Source organism: Cupressus sempervirens, chromosome 8 (assembly GCF_028749045.1).
Source record: "Cupressus sempervirens isolate cs-2001-9-10 chromosome 8, ASM2874904v1, whole genome shotgun sequence".
Taxonomy (NCBI): domain Eukaryota; kingdom Viridiplantae; phylum Streptophyta; class Pinopsida; order Cupressales; family Cupressaceae; genus Cupressus; species Cupressus sempervirens.
Genome location: NC_143125.1, coordinates 20,271,596 through 20,289,891, shown reverse-complemented (window position 1 = coordinate 20,289,891; position 18,296 = coordinate 20,271,596). Strand labels below are relative to the sequence as shown.

The 18,296-nt window shown below is 40.4% G+C and overlaps 1 protein-coding gene across 2 annotated transcripts in view; it reads right to left on the bottom strand.

The window, feature by feature from the left end:
* The window catches only part of LOC149541374 (ARM repeat superfamily protein), a 348,244-nt gene that overhangs the window by 112,342 nt on the left and 217,606 nt on the right, over positions 1 to 18,296 (bottom strand). The gene's annotated exons all lie outside the window — the stretch shown is intronic.

Genomic DNA, 18,296 nt, shown 5'->3' with positions numbered 1-18,296 from the left:
AAGGTCTCCGACCGTAGATTTTAATCAAGCAGCTTTATTGTAGCCTAGCATGTATGAAGGAATGTATGTTGCTAACTGATTGTAATTTGATTTCCAATTGTAGATCTGGCATTGTTCTATCAATCTCTTGTAGTTTTCCATTCTGTTTACTATTTGCTGCATGCTTGGACAGATCTCTTTGAGGTCAATCCTTCTGTGAATGTAGCAAGTGGTATCAAAGTAAGTTCTTCTTCCTTGTGGAGTTGATTATTGAGCCTATTGTTGCGAAGCCCTAAGCTGATTTAGCTAAAGGGTGGAAGAGTTTGGTCAAAATGGCAAGCATTGAGGAATCATGCTAGTTTGCTTTGACGACAGAAGAAAAGTTGAACAAAAGGCATGAACAAAAACAGAGAGAAGGTGGCAGATTTCAGAGAGGCAGTAGTAGATCATTTGCAGATGGAGGTAGATATTACTTCAATCTGAAGCTAGGCAGGTAATGGAAAGAAGAGATTTCATATAGAGGAAGAGGAGGTGGATACCCTAGAGGTAATGGTTACAAAAGAGAGGACAGAAATTGGTTTACGAGAACTTGTTTCAAACGTGAAGGTGGTGATAGAGCATTTCAGTGCATTCGTCGGAATTCAAACAAGAAGATTAGTAGCAGTATTAGAAATACATTTGTGGAAGAAGAGTCACCTGAATCAATGAATAAACTAGAAGATAGGGAAGCCCTAATGGTTAAAAGAGCCCTATGTTATGAGGAACCTGATAAACAACCGATGATGATGAAGAAAAATTTAAGACTAGATATAAAGTTGCAAGGAAGCGTTGCAAAGTCATAATTGATAGAGGAAGTTTAAATAATTTAGCATCAGAAAAGATGGTTACCAAGTTGCAGTTTCCAACAATGAATCACCTGAAGCCATATCAGATTGCATACATTAAAGACGATCATAAGGTTCTCATAAGTGAACAATGTCTTGTGAAATTGAAAATTGGGTTATATCATGGTGAAGTTCTTTGTGTTATTATGTTGATGGATTGTTGTCAGATCTTAATGGCTAGAGCATGGCAGTATGATAGACAAGCGATGCATAATGGTAGATTGAATAGGTCTACCATTGTGGCTAATGCGATGAAGCAAGTATTGTTACCTTTGGTAGAAGATCCTAAAAATGTGGAATCTACCACAGTAAAAGTCTATTTAGTTGAAGGAAGAACATTTCTAGATGGCTTGTAGAAAGAGTGTATGTAATTTTCTTTGATTCCTATGAAACTATAATGTCCCCCTCTAGGATCCTTTAGGTTTTGTGACTAATTTTTCTTTTAAATCTGAGTGCAAGAAAATTCTTCCACATCAAGACTCTACTTTCAGCACAAAATCTTTGTAAATTTATCTTGATGATAATTGGTCTTAATTATTATGAAAATGGTAATATATGATCTTTCATCAATATAATGCTCCCTTCTATGAATCTTAGGATTTTATCCAATTTCTTGAAATGCAAAACTCAATAGTAATGAAGACTAATCATCAAGGGTTATACTGTTAAACCTTATTCCATTGAATATTGTCTTTGGCGTATATTCCAACTGTAAATGTGATGTTTGTATCAGGACGTTGTCCCTGATTCAGATTGCACTGCAGTTTGGATACCCTCAATAGTGGAATTGGTTCCTTTTGAAACCAGAATGCATCCAATGTGACTTTCTTAGAATAACTCGTAATCAGAGATCAAATGTTTTTATCCGTTTCCCTTGTTCTCGGGTTATTCCCAAGCAAATGGTTGGAACTAGAAGGCTAGCATTGATCCTCTTTTCAACACTTGTCTATATTTCCTTGTTCCCTTCGACGGTATGATTGATACTTTTATCTTATTTGACATAAGTGATTTGTCTAAAGACTTACATGCGCATGGCAATTCTGTCAAACCCATCACACGTGCCATGAGGACTCACCCACTTCTCCTTAGATTATAATTTCAATACATAGCGCAGATGCATGAAATATCACTGATTATTGGTTCCAATTTGAATCTTCAGTGCTCATTGCATGTGAACAAGGAACCACCATAGGTTGATGCTTATGGATGAATTCTCTATGAATGATACTCCTATTTCTTCCTCCTCGTTTGAGGTGTTTTGAGGATGATTTTTTATTCTTTACCTGCATGAGCTATTGAATGATGGAATCGTGCTGATTGGATTTTGACTGGTGTTTGATTCGCTAACTATCACTGACTGATTATATATTTGGATGCTTTTCCCTGTATGTCTAATTTCTACGTTTGTCATGTGTTCCGTTCCTAAATGCCCATATCGAATGGGTATGTCCTACTTGAATTTAAAAAGGTAGCTCTCTCTTAGCGATCATGGCTTTTCAGCCAGGACGTTATCATTTTCATCCTTTTAATTTCTTATACCAACTGTATATAAATCTTTAATTAGATTGATGATTATTATGATGCTTAGGATCACATTAACGTGTTAATGTAATAGTGATTAACATGTGGGTAGATTAATATATGAATTCTCAGGAAATCTGTATTGTATCGTTTGCTGAGAAATTACCCCATATTATTACAGTTCTTTCATTTTATAAGTCACTATTGATACTAAATTTGGTCCTTCAATAAAGATGGGTTTGCTACGAATTTCATAGCAAGTTTTACAACGTGTATTGCCTTATGTTTTGTCAGGCTCCAAATGTGCATGTTCAAAGTTCAGTCCGTCTTCTTAAAAATTGATGTATCCCTATTGAGTTGCTGCTCAGCATAATTATCGTGAATTATATCAGTGTTCCTATTAATGCTCGATGATTGGCCAAGATTAAATCACTAATCCATATTCAATCATTAATCAGTATCACGAGACTGATTTGAGTTCAAAGGATGGTTCAGACATACAAAAGCAATATCCTAAGAACCAGATGGAAGAAATAGAGACTGTCTTGAATAGCAAAATTGGAAGGGGTAAAAGAGGAAAGGAGTATATAGAATATTTGGTGAAAAGGAAGGATGGACAAGTTGAGGATTCTTCATGGATTTCTTAAGCTGAGTTGGATTCGTTTGATTCATCTCAAACTGCAAAGTGAGAAACTCACTTTCTTAAAAACCTCAGGTAACTAATGCTGGAGCATCTTGGATATAGAGAAAGCTTGCATCAACCAAAAATATTGTGTTTCCGAGTTGTTGAGTTTGTCAGTTTATACCATAGTAACATGGGGACGCGTCCCCCCCTTTTTGCTCCACGTCCCAGAGACTTCAACGAACGGGGGACTGAGGACTCTGTCCCCCCATCCCCGGCAGCGCCACTTGATTCCACCACCTCCACCAAGGATGGGGAACATCTCGGTGTTGACTATTTGCAGATTTGACTATTTATGTTTAATGTTCGATATTCCAATTCAATGCAATGTTCAAGTATTTACCCTTTTACATCTTTATATCTTATATTGCAATACATATTTTCATAACTAGCATTTTAAGTACCATATGCATATATACATACCCCCTCTCATGTCCCCTACTGCCATCCCCCCACCATCCCAAAATTAAGGCCCCTTTGTCCCCCCGTCCCGGAAACTTGTCCCCCCATTCCGTCGTCCCCCTGTCCAACAGGGCGGTGTAACTATGGTTTATATAGTGTATGTGATTAATTCAGTGATCCTTCATTTGTTCGAGTTAGCATCTACAATGATTGGATTATAATTAGGACTTATCTTGGATCATGTTCCTAGGTTTACAGCTCATTTGGATCATTGCTGCTCGAGTTATGATTTGTTCTCTCTCCAAGTAGTGTGTTCTTGCTTGCTCTTGGACCCCTTGGTGAATTTCGATCTTGCAATGGAAATCTACAACCTGTGAAGCACGATGGCACATACTTCTATATTCTTGGATCATTTGTGGACCTAGATCTCAGTTTGTTGGCCCTTATACAGCTTATATGGTCTGTTCCTTATGATTTGGAACTGGAGCTATTTTTTGTAATACGTTTCTAGTTCTTCAAGAATGTAATCTATTCTTGGGCCAACCTACATGTCGTAATGCCTATATATTATAATGCAATGCAACCTTGTGGAGAGTGTTAGAGGATATTATGGCTAGATATCATTAAATTTGGATCTAACCTCTCTCACCCAAGATTGTAATCAAGCAAGCTTGTTGTAACTTGACATGTATGAAGGCATGTATATTGCCAACTAATTGTAATTTTGTTTCAGTTGAATGAAAGTAGATTTGGAATTTTTTTCTCAATATCTTGTTTTCTATTGTGTTGACTCTTCCTACACACTTGGAAACATCTCTTTGAGGTCCCTCCATCTATGACTATACCAAGTAGAAAAGAAGTCTCTTGCAATTGAAATATACGAAATCAACATAAGCCCTAAAAAGTTCATAGGGGCACATTTCATGTATCAATGTCCACTTACTAATTTTATCTATTTATCTTTCCAAGCATGCACCAAGAGGTCTTGATGCACGTTTCCTTCTAATTTGTGTTGGCAGTTTGTAGCAGCAGGAGCTATATGTTATACCTATGATAGTCTTCTCTTTTTGAACTATTCATTCCAAATTTGAGTTGGTTGATTATGTATTAGTTGTGCCATATATGATATTAATTGGAGACCCTTGCCTCTCTTCTATTCATTCTATTACCAACGATTATTTTCTTCGTATGTTTCATCATCAAAGCTATAGTATAGACGCTTCATATTCCATGCAATGGAGTCTTTGAATAAATGTGGTGGATTCACTAAAAAGTCACAACAAATAAAACTAGAAAGCACCATCCTATGTGTATGTAGAGGTCACTATGATTTATTTTATGGTGGATATTCTTGGATCGTCGCAACTTATGGACAGGTTATTTTATTTTGTTCATCATCATTCAGAATGAGGATCATTCCCATTCTATGTTTACAAGAGGTGATCTTTCAAGAGATGATAGTTGGTAATCATTAGTGATTATAGTATGTGAACTGAGCAGTGATTGTTGTATACGCTCTATGTATTGATCATTGTATAGGTCTTGTATTTCAATTATCGGGTACATTCTATGTGAAATATTTGTTTTGCAGGTTCAATATTGCTATAGTTGTGTATTGATCTTTAAGTGTATGCAAACTCAAAAGTTTGTACAGATTGGTGTCAGACTATTATTATTATTCAATAAAGTATTATTTTTCATGTGTTTGGGTTTTCCCCCTCACGTTGGAGGGTTCTTTTGAGCTACCATTTGTGTTTTGTGTCTTGTATTATTTATTACGTATATTATTTTATATTTTATCACTAAAATCACCAATTTGAATTTCACTTAAGTGATTTTCTCTCTCTACGATGCTCCACATCATTTACACACCTTTCCTTGACTTGAAATCTTCAAGAGTAATATTACTTTATAGAGATGCATCTGATCTCCCATCTTCACCTTCTTGATATGCCATGAAACTTCCTCTTATTGGTTCTACATCCATGCTTATGTGCAAAGATGGCAATAATTCAACAACTACTAAGAACAACAACTCAAGTATGGATTGATAAGTAGGAGATAATTTCCACAGCAAGTCAAATTGTGATATTGCTATCAGGATTTACCTGTGTGATTTTTGAGTCAAACTCATTGACCCATGTTTCATGAGTAGTGATTCAACATGAATCCATCTCTCATGAGAATAAATGGAACACTTAGCACTCATTGGATCTAGGTGATGCTCACAGGGGTGAAGCATCGGGACTTCTCGGGAGGTCACCCATCCCAATACTACACTAGCCTTAGCGCTATGGATTACAAACAACAAATAACAAGTTTTGGCTGAAACTATGACTCTATGAAATATTGTGTGCATTCAATAGAATGATACTTGAAATGAACCAATTGCAAATATAGGTCTACTCCAAGTATTATAATCAATCTTACTCAATCTTTGCTGTGTCATCCAAGCAAAGTCCCATTGTAGAAATGTTCAAGATGGTACAATCAACTGAAAAAAAATTCAATTATCATCTCTTGAATTTTAGATGATATCAGTGATATTGAAGTGATTTTTTTTGCACCATAAGAAAGAAAATCATATTGATATTGCCAACCTTCTAGCCAAGTCAGTTTTCAAACATAACCTGAACTACCATCTCAAAATAAAAAGAGAAATTTCCTCTACCTATCATCACAGCTAAACACTCCATCAAAGAACAACAAGCTATCATCGCAGCTAAACACTCCTCTCTTGTATCAAAAACCGATTTGAAGGTCAAGTCATGGGCATCTCTTTGTAGTAATACAAACTCTCAACCTGTGGCTAATATTAATAAAATGGTACAAGGTAAGATCAAGGATGAGAGGTTGAGACAGGTTCATGAGCTTAACCTGCGGGTTCGTGGGCTTCCCTCTAATCATGATCCTCTTGCTGCTAGACGCTCTTTCCTCTATGACCAACTTGGTCTTACAAACATCACAGTGGATAGGTGCTGGTTTGGTCATGGTGATGTTCTTTTTATTAGATTTCTTTCACTGGTTGATAGACTCCGGGCTCTTCGTGCTAAGAGAAAGCTCTTCTCTCTCCCTTCTAAAATCTTCTTAGATGAAGATCTCATGAAGGCTCAGGTTATAGAGCTCAAACAAGCTCGCAAAGTTGTTGCAAATGCGAGGCAAGATGGCAAGTGGGCAGTTATTAGAGATTCCGCTCCAAGTGGTTAGGTAGAGCGACAGGCCCCCAAGGCCAAATGACGGTCCCACCAGCAGTCGGACAAGACGGAGACCCCCACTTGCTCCCTTCTTGTTAACTGCTGGAATGGTAATGGATCTTTAAGGTCATTACCTGGTCTTCTTTGTGATGTTGTAGGTACTATTGATATTCTTGTTATTACCGAGACTCACAAGAGTCTTGTGTGTCCTCTTCCAGGTGTTACCGGTTTTCAGTGGTTATCCATTTGTCTTGATGAGGTTTGTGTGTCTGGTGGTGTAAGGGGCTCGGGTGGTGTTGTTTGTTTGATTAAGGATGATATTTTCAGTAACACCTCTATTGTACACTCAGACACGTTTGCCAAATTTATGTGGGTCCGTATTGACCGTAAGTGTCACCGCTAGAGAGATCTTTATTTGGCTGCTTGCTACATTCCACCGGCCTCCTCTCACTATGCTATTCATGCTACTGATGACGAGGACCCTTTTATTGATATTTGTGAAACTATTTCTCAATTCGCTGTTCTAGGGGACATTATTTTACTCGGGGACTTTAATGCGAGAACTAAAATGCTCCAGACTCCACTTTATGATCACAGTTCAAACTCCATATGTTCCATTGAGATTGATCCTGCCCATTCAGGGCTTCAGAGGTGTTCCGAGGATGTGCGTGGGCTGTTATCCGTGTATGTCAGACATTTGTTGCGGCTTTGTGAGTCTTCTGGCTTGGTGATCTTAAATGGCCTCTCCTGTTTTTCGAGTTCTAAGATTTTTACTTGTTGGCCTCATGGTGGTGGCGCTAGTGTCATTGATTACACTCTAACTTGTCCCTCCATTCCGAGCATCCGCAATTTCACCATTTTGCGCCTTCCTCTGGCTGATCATGCTATCCTCAATACTCATATTAGCCTCTCCCCTCTCATGTCGCCTCGTCATTCTTCTTCTATAACTACTCGCTCACCCATTTGCTTTCGTTTTCTCGATGGTGATTGTGAGCTCTATTCCACTCATCTCTCAAGACTCCTCAGCCCTTCATGCTTCTCAGACTCGTGTGAGGCCACCTCCATGTTTGAATTACTTACGTCAGCTATCCTTAAATCTACCACCCTTTCCATTCCTCATCGTCCCCCTTTGCTCCTTCGCAACAAGCATCGTAGTACCTGCCCCATGAACCAATGGTTCGATTCGAACTGCAAATCTTTCCATCTGCTTTTGAGGTTCACTCCACCGACTTTGCCAGTATTCGCTCGTCTTATCTCCGTTTGCTTCGGAATACGAAGCGTAACTTTGTTGCTTCTAAGTGCAAATCTCTTTGCTCCACGCTGATTCGCAATCCCCAGCTCTTTTGGCACACTCTTTTTGTAATGTCCCCTCTTTAGTTCGACATGACATTGATCATGGATTTTGCCTATTCCAGACTCTCGTAGACAAATGGTGTGGAGAGAGAGTCAATTCTGCGGATCAGATGGTCATATCTTGCTCTTGAAGAAGTGTTAAGAGGTTATATTTTATTATTATGTGTTATTGGGGCCTACATGTTATAATTTTAAGTTGAGTTGCACTTTTTATTTTATAAGATTACTTTATTATAAAAAGTGCATTATAATGAGATTTTATAAAGGATGTTTCTAGAAGTTCTAAAAAAAGTGCATTATAAAGAGATTTTATAAAGGATGTTTCTAGAAGTTCTAGCAACTTCTTAGAAAAGTGAATAAATAGAGGGCTGGGCCTCTCATTTTGGACATGCTTGGATTTGAGATTTCTTCTACTTCTTCCATTGTGGAGCAAATTTGTAGTCTCTTGGGTCTGCAAATTATTATTTGATCTTTGGGAACGAATCACTCCCTTGGATTGGCGACTTTGAGGGTGTGAAATATCACCTGAATTGTTGCATTTGAGGAGTTGGTAATTCAGCCATCTCATTTGGGCTTCATTGAGATTCAATTATAAGGGTTTACTTTGGTTGGAATAAGGGTTTCAGTTGTGCCCTAGCATTTGTGGATTGATTAACAGGGTTTGAAGACACAGTTGTGCATTATTTTCAGACTGTCAGTCCAGGGTTTGGACCCACATTTTTGCTCATAACTCCTAATTGGCTTGACGGATGAATTTCATATTTTAGGGGGTTATTCAGCAACCCTAGGCGCCCAGATTTATTACTTTTGGAGTGACAAAGAACGCTGCAGTATTTTTATCTAGCAGCCGTACCAGGCCGTACCTGTACAGCCCTGTCAGTTGGGCAGCAGCAGCAATTTTGTGAGTCGGTTTGGGGCAGATTGTGAGGTCTTCGTGTGGCATTAATTCAGCATTCATATCCGGCAAAATTGGAGCTATTCCAGGTGCACAAACTGAAGTTTTGATTGCCAAAATATTGCATGTTATGGATTAGAACAGTCAGCACTGTCATTGCATAAATAGTTATTTCCAGTCATTAATAACTGTTGTAAAACTTTCGTCATTTGCATTCCAAATCTGAACTGGGTTATTGTTCATGTCATAACATTGCATTGTCAAGAGCTTGATGTATTAGAAGTGCATAGTTGTGACAGTCTCTCATTGTAATCAGTTCTATTTGCTGTCATAAAATCAGAATTGCATTGGACTTCATATTTGAGTTTCATATTGTCATCTATCTCTTAGATTGGTAGTGTTATAATCTGGAATTGTTGTTCATACATTATTGGCATCATATATTGAGGTTTCGTTGTACAATAATTAGTAATATTGCAGCCTTATTCGGTTACATGCCAACTGTTTGACAAAATTCCTAAGTCCAGTTTGAGGGTTTCAGTGGCCTTTATAGTAAGGGTCATTACAGTGGTATCAGAGCCATAAGTCCTGCCATCCTGTGGAGGTCTTATAGGGAATTTGGAACAGCTGGATAGAAGGGAAAGTGTTTGACGAAATGTCAAAACACTAAAATCAGAACATTTATGTTTGAGCATGCGACAGAGGCTTTATAATTTCCACAATACCAAAGCAAGACAAGATAGGATTTCAGACCTGCAGAGCGAACAGTCTAGCTCATCTGTACAGGTGGACATAGAATCCAGTCATACAGACACAGGGGAGGTATTCTTTGATCAAGACTACGACTACAATATGGATAGAGGCGGGAATGCCGATCCAGATCAGCAAGAGGAAAGATTTTTACAGTTATTAGACACCTTGGCACAGGGACAGCGATTAGCCGAACAAAGAGCACAGGAATAGAATCAGAGAATGGAGCTTATGATGCAGATGATGGCTCGTCAAATGGGGTTGAACGCTAACACAGGTGGAGGAAATAATCAGAATGGTAACAATCAGAATGGGAATAATCAGGATGGGATACATAATGGAGGCGAACAAATTGGGAACAATTTCGGTCATGCACCCCAGCAAGCTAGGACAGTGAGTTCGAGACCTATGATTCCCACGTTCCTTCCTAGAGCTCCAGAGCAGCCAGTACCAAAACCCCAGATCACTGACATACAGGATCAGCTGAGGAGAGATTGGGAAGCAGGAGGTCCAGATTTTACAGCTGCAATCACCTTTAGAGAGTATATGGATGTGCGGATGAAGCATATGCCCCGTGGACATGACAGGACTCAGAGCTATGAGCTACGAAAAAAAGTAAGGAAACTTCAGTTACCATATTATGATGGCTCGGGGAAGTCTACAGCAAGAGCTTGGGTTCAAAAACTTGACACATACTTTCAATTGAACCCTATGTCTGAGGAAGAAGCTATTAAGTATGCAGCAATTCACCTGGATGGGTTAGCACACGAGTGGTGGCATCATGGTATGATCACTATGGGTCATGCACACATTACCTCATATGTGGAGTTTACGGAGAGACTGATTGAACGTTTTGATAAGAAGGATCCAGAACTCCATTTCAAGGAGTTAGCTCAGCTTAAACAATGGGGATCATTGGAAACATACATTTCAGAATTTCAGAAACTTGCAGTGTTAGTAACAGATGTATCTGAACGGAGGCTATTGGTTTTATTTATGGATGGGCTAGTTGATCCGTTGAGAGGATGGATTAAAGCTCTCAACCCTCCCACTTTGCAGGAAGCCATTAAGAAAGCTCGTGACATGGATTCCTCTTCAGCTTCTAAAAATAAATTCCAGGCAAAGAGTTTCCCTTCGGGAAAAGATAGGGACGGGAAACCCTTTCATAGAGAGGCACAGCTACCTTAGGAGGAAAGTAAGAGGTTGGACAAGGAGACACTTAATGACTTGCGTAGGAAGAAGCTATGCTTCTATTGCAAAGGCCCGCATGAGTATGGCCATGACTGTCCTATGAGGCCAAAAGGGAAGGCCAACCGAGCAATGTGGGCTTATTATGAAGACTCAGATTCAAATAGTTCAGAACATCATGATGAGGATCCTGATGAAGCAGAGGGAGAGCAGGAGATAGATAGTGCAGGGCAACAGCAGGGAACAGAGCTACATTTACAGGAAGCACGACTGTCTAGTATCCAGAGAGAGGGATCTTTCAGACTTCGGGGAGTTTTGGCTGGGCAGAAGGTTATTACATTATTGGACACAGGTGCCACACATAATTTCATTGATGCACGATTCGTGGAGAAGCGTGGACTCATTACTGAGGAGTTCGTGGGACTAAGAGTCAAGGTAGCTGATGGATACACTCTTCGTTGTGACAGGATGGTACGAGACCTACCTTTGCGCCTGAACAACTATGAGTTTAAGGCGGACTATCATGTGGTCAACATGGGTGACATGGATATAGTACTTGGAATGCAGTGGCTACATTCATTGAAGGTGGTTACCCTGAGACTAGAGGATATGGAGATACAATTCGAAGTGAATGGTAGGACTCATGTGCTTAAGGCTATCCGTAATGGAGACATCAGGACTATCTCATTTAGGCAGCTGGAGAGATTAACTAGGCATAATGATATAGAGTGGGCAGCAGTTTGTACTTTGACACCTACACAGGAGGAGCAACATAAGACGGAATATCATCCTGATATTCAGAAATTGAGGATTAAGTACGAAAAGGTATTCAGTGAGATTCCACCAGGCAGGCCACCGGACAGAGGCATTGAGCATGTTATTGAGCTGGAGGAAGGTGCTAAGCCTATCATGATCACACCATATCGACACCCAAAGCGACTCAAGGATGAGATCGAAAGGACCATCGAGGAGTTGCTAGCTATGGGGCACATCCGACCAAGTAAGTCACCTTTTGCATCTTCTGTTGTTTTGGTAAAAAAGAAGGATGGAACTCTTCGGATGTGTGTTGATTACAGGGAATTAAATAAGAGAACCATTAAGAACAGGTATCCCATTCCTCGCATTGATGAGTTGATAGATGAATTGCATGGGGCTTGTTATTTCACGAAAATTGATTTGAGAACAGGATATCACCAGATCAGAGTTTGTGAACAGGATATTGAGAAAACTGCTTTCAAATGTCATTGTGGGCACTTTGAGTTTGTAGTCATGCCTTTCGGTCTGACCAATGCACCTGCCACTTTCCAGTCCACTATGAACAGAGTTTTCCACCATCAGTTGAGGAAATTCGTGCTGGTGTTTTTTGATGACATTTTGATCTATAGCCGATCATGGCAGGAGCATCTAGAGCATTTGGAGACAATGTTGAGCATTTTACAGAAGGAGTCCTTGTATGCAAAAGAGTCCAAATGTGACTTAGGGATGACCGAGCTGTTATATTTGGGACACATTATTAGTGCAGATGGAGTGCGGATGGATCCTGAAAAGATTCGCGCTATTGTTGATTGGCCTCCACCAGAGAACCTTACACAGTTGAGGGGGTTCCTTGGTTTATGTGGTTTCTATCGCAGGTTTGTCAGTGGCTACTCACGACATGCAGCTCCCATGACAGATCTACTGAAAAAAGGGGAATTTATGTGGACTCTAAAGGCACAGGACTGTTTTATGAGATTTAAGGAGATAATGACTACGTGCCCAGTTCTAGTATTACCTAATTTCACGAAGCCATTTGAGCTTCAATGTGATGCATCTGGAGAAGGAGTAGGTGTTGTACTTATGCAGAATAAGCACCCCATAGCTTATGAGAGCAGGAAGCTCAGAGGCCCCGAGCGTTCATTCAGTATATATGATAAGGAGATGTTGGCCATCATGCATGCTTTGGCCAAATTCAGACAATATATTGTGGGTAGCAAGTTTTGTATTAAAACTGATCATAACAGTTTGAGGCATTTCTTGGGACAGCGGGACTTGAATGATCACCAGCAAAGGTGGGTAAGTAAGTTGCAGGCATATGATTTTGACATCTCATATGTCAAGGGAACTCAGAATGTTGTTGCAGATGCTCTTTCTCGAAGGCCACACCTCACTCTTATGGTTCAGATATCAGAGGATTGGCAACACTTGATTATAGCAGAGTATGCCAGGGATACATGGGCCTCCGATATAGTGGCGGGAACAGTGATTGATACCAGATACACACTTGTAGATGATTTAATCATTTACAAGAACAGGATTTACCTAGTCCCAGGATCGAAGGTTAAGCAACTGATTTTGAGAGCATTTCACGACTCACCGACAGCAGGCCATCCCGGGTACTTCAAGACTTACAGGTCAGTTCGAGAGCGGTTCACTTGGAAGGGGCTGAAAGCTGATGTTTTGCAGTACATTCGAGAGTGTCTTGTTTGCCAACAAAACAAACAAGAACACACCTATCCGGAAGGGTTCCTACAACCACTTCCGATCCCTGACAGGAAGTGGGAGTGCATCTCCATGGACTTTATCACAAGTTTGCCCAAGGTACAAGGACGGGATTGTATTTATGTGGTGGTAGATAGATTAACAAAATATGCTCATTTCTTTCCTATCACCACTACCCACTCAGCAGCTCAGGTGGCAGAGGTTTTCTTTCGGGAGGTTTTCAGATTACACGGATTGCCTCGGAACATTGTGAGTGACAGGAATAGCCGTTTCATGAGTCATTTTTGGCAGGAGCTATTCCGGTTATGTGGCACGGAGCTTACACCCAGCACAAGCTATCACCCCCAAACCGATGGTCAGACGGAGATTGTGAACAAATGGGTGGAAGGGTATTTAAGGAATTATGTGGCAGCTCAGCAGCGAGCTTGGGTCAGATGCATATATCTCTGCGAGTATTGTTACAATACTACATATCACATCACTATACAGATGACACCCTTCATGGCACTTTACGGTTATGAAGCACCTAGTTTCTTGGATTTGTTGTTGGGCGACAGCCGGGTACCCAGTGCAGGAGAATTATTACAGGAGAGTAAGGATATAGTTGCTACTCTCAAAGATAATATTGCGAGAGCTCAGAACCAGCAGAAGCAGTATGCAGACCAGAAGAGGACTGAGCGTAGTTTTGAGGTGGATGATATGGTTTACCTCATGTTGCAGCCATACAGGCAATCTACTCTTAAGAAGAGTGGTGCAGAGAAACTCAAGCCACGCTATTACGGACCATTCAGGGTTATCAGGCGAATTGGTGAGGTGGCTTATGAGTTGGAGCTTCCGGCAGACAGCAGGGTGCACAATGTGTTTCATGTGTCCCGCCTCAAGAAGGCATTGGGTCAGAATGTGGTGCCTTCCGCAGTATTACCTCCTTTAGACGATGAGGGAAAATTGATTTTAGTGCCAGAATCCATCCTGGAGAGAAGAGAAAAGCAGCTTCGCAGAAGAGTGATCAAAGAATACTTGGTTAAGTGGAAAGATCTACCTGTTGAGGATGCTACTTGGGAGGGGGAAGCTATTTTGCAGCACCTGGCGTTGAGATTGCTTGAGGCCAAGCAATTTCAGGAGGGGCGGACTGTAATGTCCCCTCTTTAGTTCGACATGACATTGATCATGGATTTTGCCTATTCCAAACTCTCGTAGGTAAATGGTGTGGAGAGAGAGTCAATTTTGCGGATCAAATGGTCATATCTTGCTCTTGAAGAAGTGTTAAGAGGTTATATTTTATTATTATGTGTTATTGGGGCCTACATGTTATAATTTTAAGCTGAGTTGCACTTTTTATTTTATAAAATTAATTTATTATAAAAAGTGCATTATAATGAGATTTTAAAAAGGATGTTTCTAGAAGTTCTAGAAAAAGTGCATTATAAAGAGATTTTATAAAGGATGTTTCTAGAAGTTCTAGCAACTTCTTAGAAAAGTGAATAAATAGAGGGTTGGGCCTCTCATTTTGGACATGCTTGGATTTGAGATTTCTTCTACTCCTTCCATTGTGGAGCAAATTTGTAGTCTCTTGGGTCTGCAAATTATTATTTGATCTTTGGGAACGAATCACTCCCTTGGATTGGCGACTTTGAGGGTGTGAAATATCACCTAAATTGTTGCATTTGAGGAGTTGGTAATTCAGCCATCTCATTTGGACTTCATTGAGATTCAGTTATAAGGGTTTACTTTGGTTGGAATAAGGGTTTCAATTGTGCCCTAGCATTTGTGGATTGATTAACAGGGTTTGAAGACACAGTTGTGCATTATTTTCAGACTGCCAGTCCAGGGTTTGGACCCACGTTTTTGCTCATAACTCCTAATTGGCTTGACGGATGAATTTCATATTTTAGGGGGTTATTCAGCAACCCTAGGCGCCCAGATTTATTACTTTTGGAGTGACAAAGAATGCTGCAGTATTTTTATCTAGCAGCCGTACCAGGCCGTACCTGTACAGCCCTGTCAGTTGGGCAGCAGCAGCAATTTTGTGAGTCGGTTTGGGGCAGATTGTGAGGTCTTCGTGTGGCATTAATTCAACATTCATATCCGGCAAAATTGGAGCTATTCCAGGTGCACAAACTGAAGTTTTGATTGCCAAAATATTGCATGTTATGGATTAGAACAGTCAGCACTGTCATTGCATAAATAGTTATTTCCAGTCATTAATAACTGTTGTAGAAGTTTCATCATTTGCATTCCAAATCTGAACTGGGTTATTGTTCATGTCATAACATTGCATTGTCAAGAGCTTGATGTATTAGAAGTGCATAGTTGTGACAGTCTCTCATTGTAATCAGTTCTATTTGCTGTCATAAAATCAGAATTGCATTGGACTTCATATTTGAGTTTCATATTGTCATCTATCTCTTAGATTGGTAGTGTTATAATCTGGAATTGTTGTTCATACATTATTGGCATCATATATTGAGGTTTCGTTGTACAACAATTAGTAATATTGCAGCCTTATTCGGTTACATGCCAACTGTTTGACAAAATTTCTAAGTCCAGTTTGAGGGTTTCAGTGGCCTTTATAGTAAGGGTCATTACACTTTTCCCCCATACCCCTTCACCCTCCACCCTCCACTTTCGCTCCCTCACCTCGCACACCATGGCTCTTTACGACATTCCGTGGCAGCCTTCCATTCACCCCCCTTCACCTCCTTTCATCCGCCTTTTCAGCCCTTCCCACATTTATGAGGCTATCAAATCCATAAAGTGTAGTCGTGTTGCTAATGAGGGTTTCTAGGCTGAGCTTTTCAAGTTTGGTGCCTCAATTCTAGGTCCTTATCTCTCTATTCTTTTTAATAGAGTGATTCACACTAGGTTTCCGACCTCCTGGTCTAGGCATTTGATTTTTCCCATCCACAAGACCAGCCCTGTCTCTGATCCAAGGAACTATAGAACCATCATGATTGGGCATACATTTGCCAAACTGTATGCAACAGCACTTAATGCTATGCTATCTGTGGAGCTCGACAGGATTGGAGGTAGGGCTAGAGGGCAGGCTGGTTTTCGGGCAGATTATCAGACTATGGATCATATCTTCACATTACGGGCTATTATTGAGGAAGCTAGACACAGATCAGAGAAGATCTATTGTTACTTTGTTGATTTTCGCAAAGCTTCTGATTCTATTCCTAGGGTGGCTCTATTCGAGAGACTTAGGGAGATTGGTATTTCTGAGATGCTTCGTATCGCTATTATGAGACTGTAGTTAGTAGATTCTGGACTCCAGAGGGCTTCTCGGATCCAATCCATAGCACTATTGGTGTTAAGCAAGGATGTCCTCTCTCTCTTACTTTATTTGGGATGTATATTGATGAGCTTGAGGACTTTCTCTTGAAGTCTTCGCTCCTGGGAGATGGTTGTTATCTTCATCAAGTTCTAATCTCTATCCTTCTATTTGCGGATGATGTGGTTCTCCTTGCTTCTTCTCTAGACAGATTGTAGAGACTTCTTGATGGTTTGGCTTTATTTTGTAATCAGAGACAGCTTGTGGTTAACTTGGGTAAGACTCAGATCATGGTCTTTAACTATTTAAAGACCTCTCATCTTCACTTCATTTTTCAGGGTCAGGAGATTGAGATCACTTCATCCTACACTTACTTGGGGGTCATGTTTTCTGGTCTGCATTTCAATATGAGACCTACTATTCAGTCCAGACTTAATAAGGGAATGGGTTCTCTTGCTATGCTTGAGAAACAGTGTTTTAGACATCACTTCTAGGATACCTCGTCTAAGTTATCCCTCTTAGACATTTTGGTTCGACCGACTGTCCTTTACGGTTCTGTGGTTTGGGGCCCTTCTCTTCTTAGCTCAGACTGGGCCTCGATTGAGCAGATTCAGACTTTGTTCTTGAGATGCATCATCAAATGTCACAAGTTCATTCCTCACAGTATCATTTTTGCTGAGTTTGGTGTTCATCCTTTCACACTCACGGCCATTTTTTATTTGGTTTGGTTCCTTCATCGTCTTCGTGGGTTTGTTGATACTGCTGTGGACCGAAACTGCTACTCCTACTTAGCTTACTGTTCTTTTGTCTCCATTGCGGATGCTGAGTTCAATAATCCCGATCGAACTCAGCACGTTGTTGGTATGCGCAAGTTTCTTCTTTGCTGAGTCTGGTTCTCGCACGCGTTGTTGGTATGCGCAAGTTTCTTCTTTGCTGAGTTCGATCGAGATTAACATGGATCATCCTCCTTTTCAGTTCTCCCTTCTCGGCAAGAGTTAAATGAGCATGTTCGTCTTGATATCTACAGACTCTACATTACTACTACCTAGGGTAACCCTCCTAGCGGGCTGCGTCCACATGTCTTTTTATGCGGAGCACTTTTTAGAGATTTATGATAGGATCATTGCCCGTCCTAGCTATCTTTCATGACGGTAGTCTCATGCCTTGTGGACTCTTTAGGTTCTTTCAAAGTTGGTTCCCACCATCTTCGAGGTCAGACTGATCATCATATTGATTGTGGGGAGCGGATCTGTTTGCTCTGTACTCTAGGGGAGGTGGAGAATGAGGCTCATTTCCTTTTTTGATGTCCCATCTACTATGAGATTAGAGGGAGATTCTTTTGTCTATTCAGGAAATGCTTTTCTCTCCATGACTTTTTCAGCTACTATGATCAGAGATGTATTACTCTTTATATTCATGAGGCCACCACGCTCCGTGATAGCATGATCCAGACACTGCTTCCCCACCGGCACTCATCTACTCAACTCATTACTGCCTTCTTTACACCATTATCCCCTTTGTGTTGTGTGCAAAGGTCTTCCAACTCTATTTGGGCTAATGGGCTTTCTAGATGTGTCAGATCCCGTTTCGACTACTTGCACCAGCAACACTCGTCTGGTTGTGGACAGAAACAGGGCAGTGCCTCTTAGCATCGACACTTGTTTCATTCTATGACAGATTTTTTCTCGCCCAAGAAAGA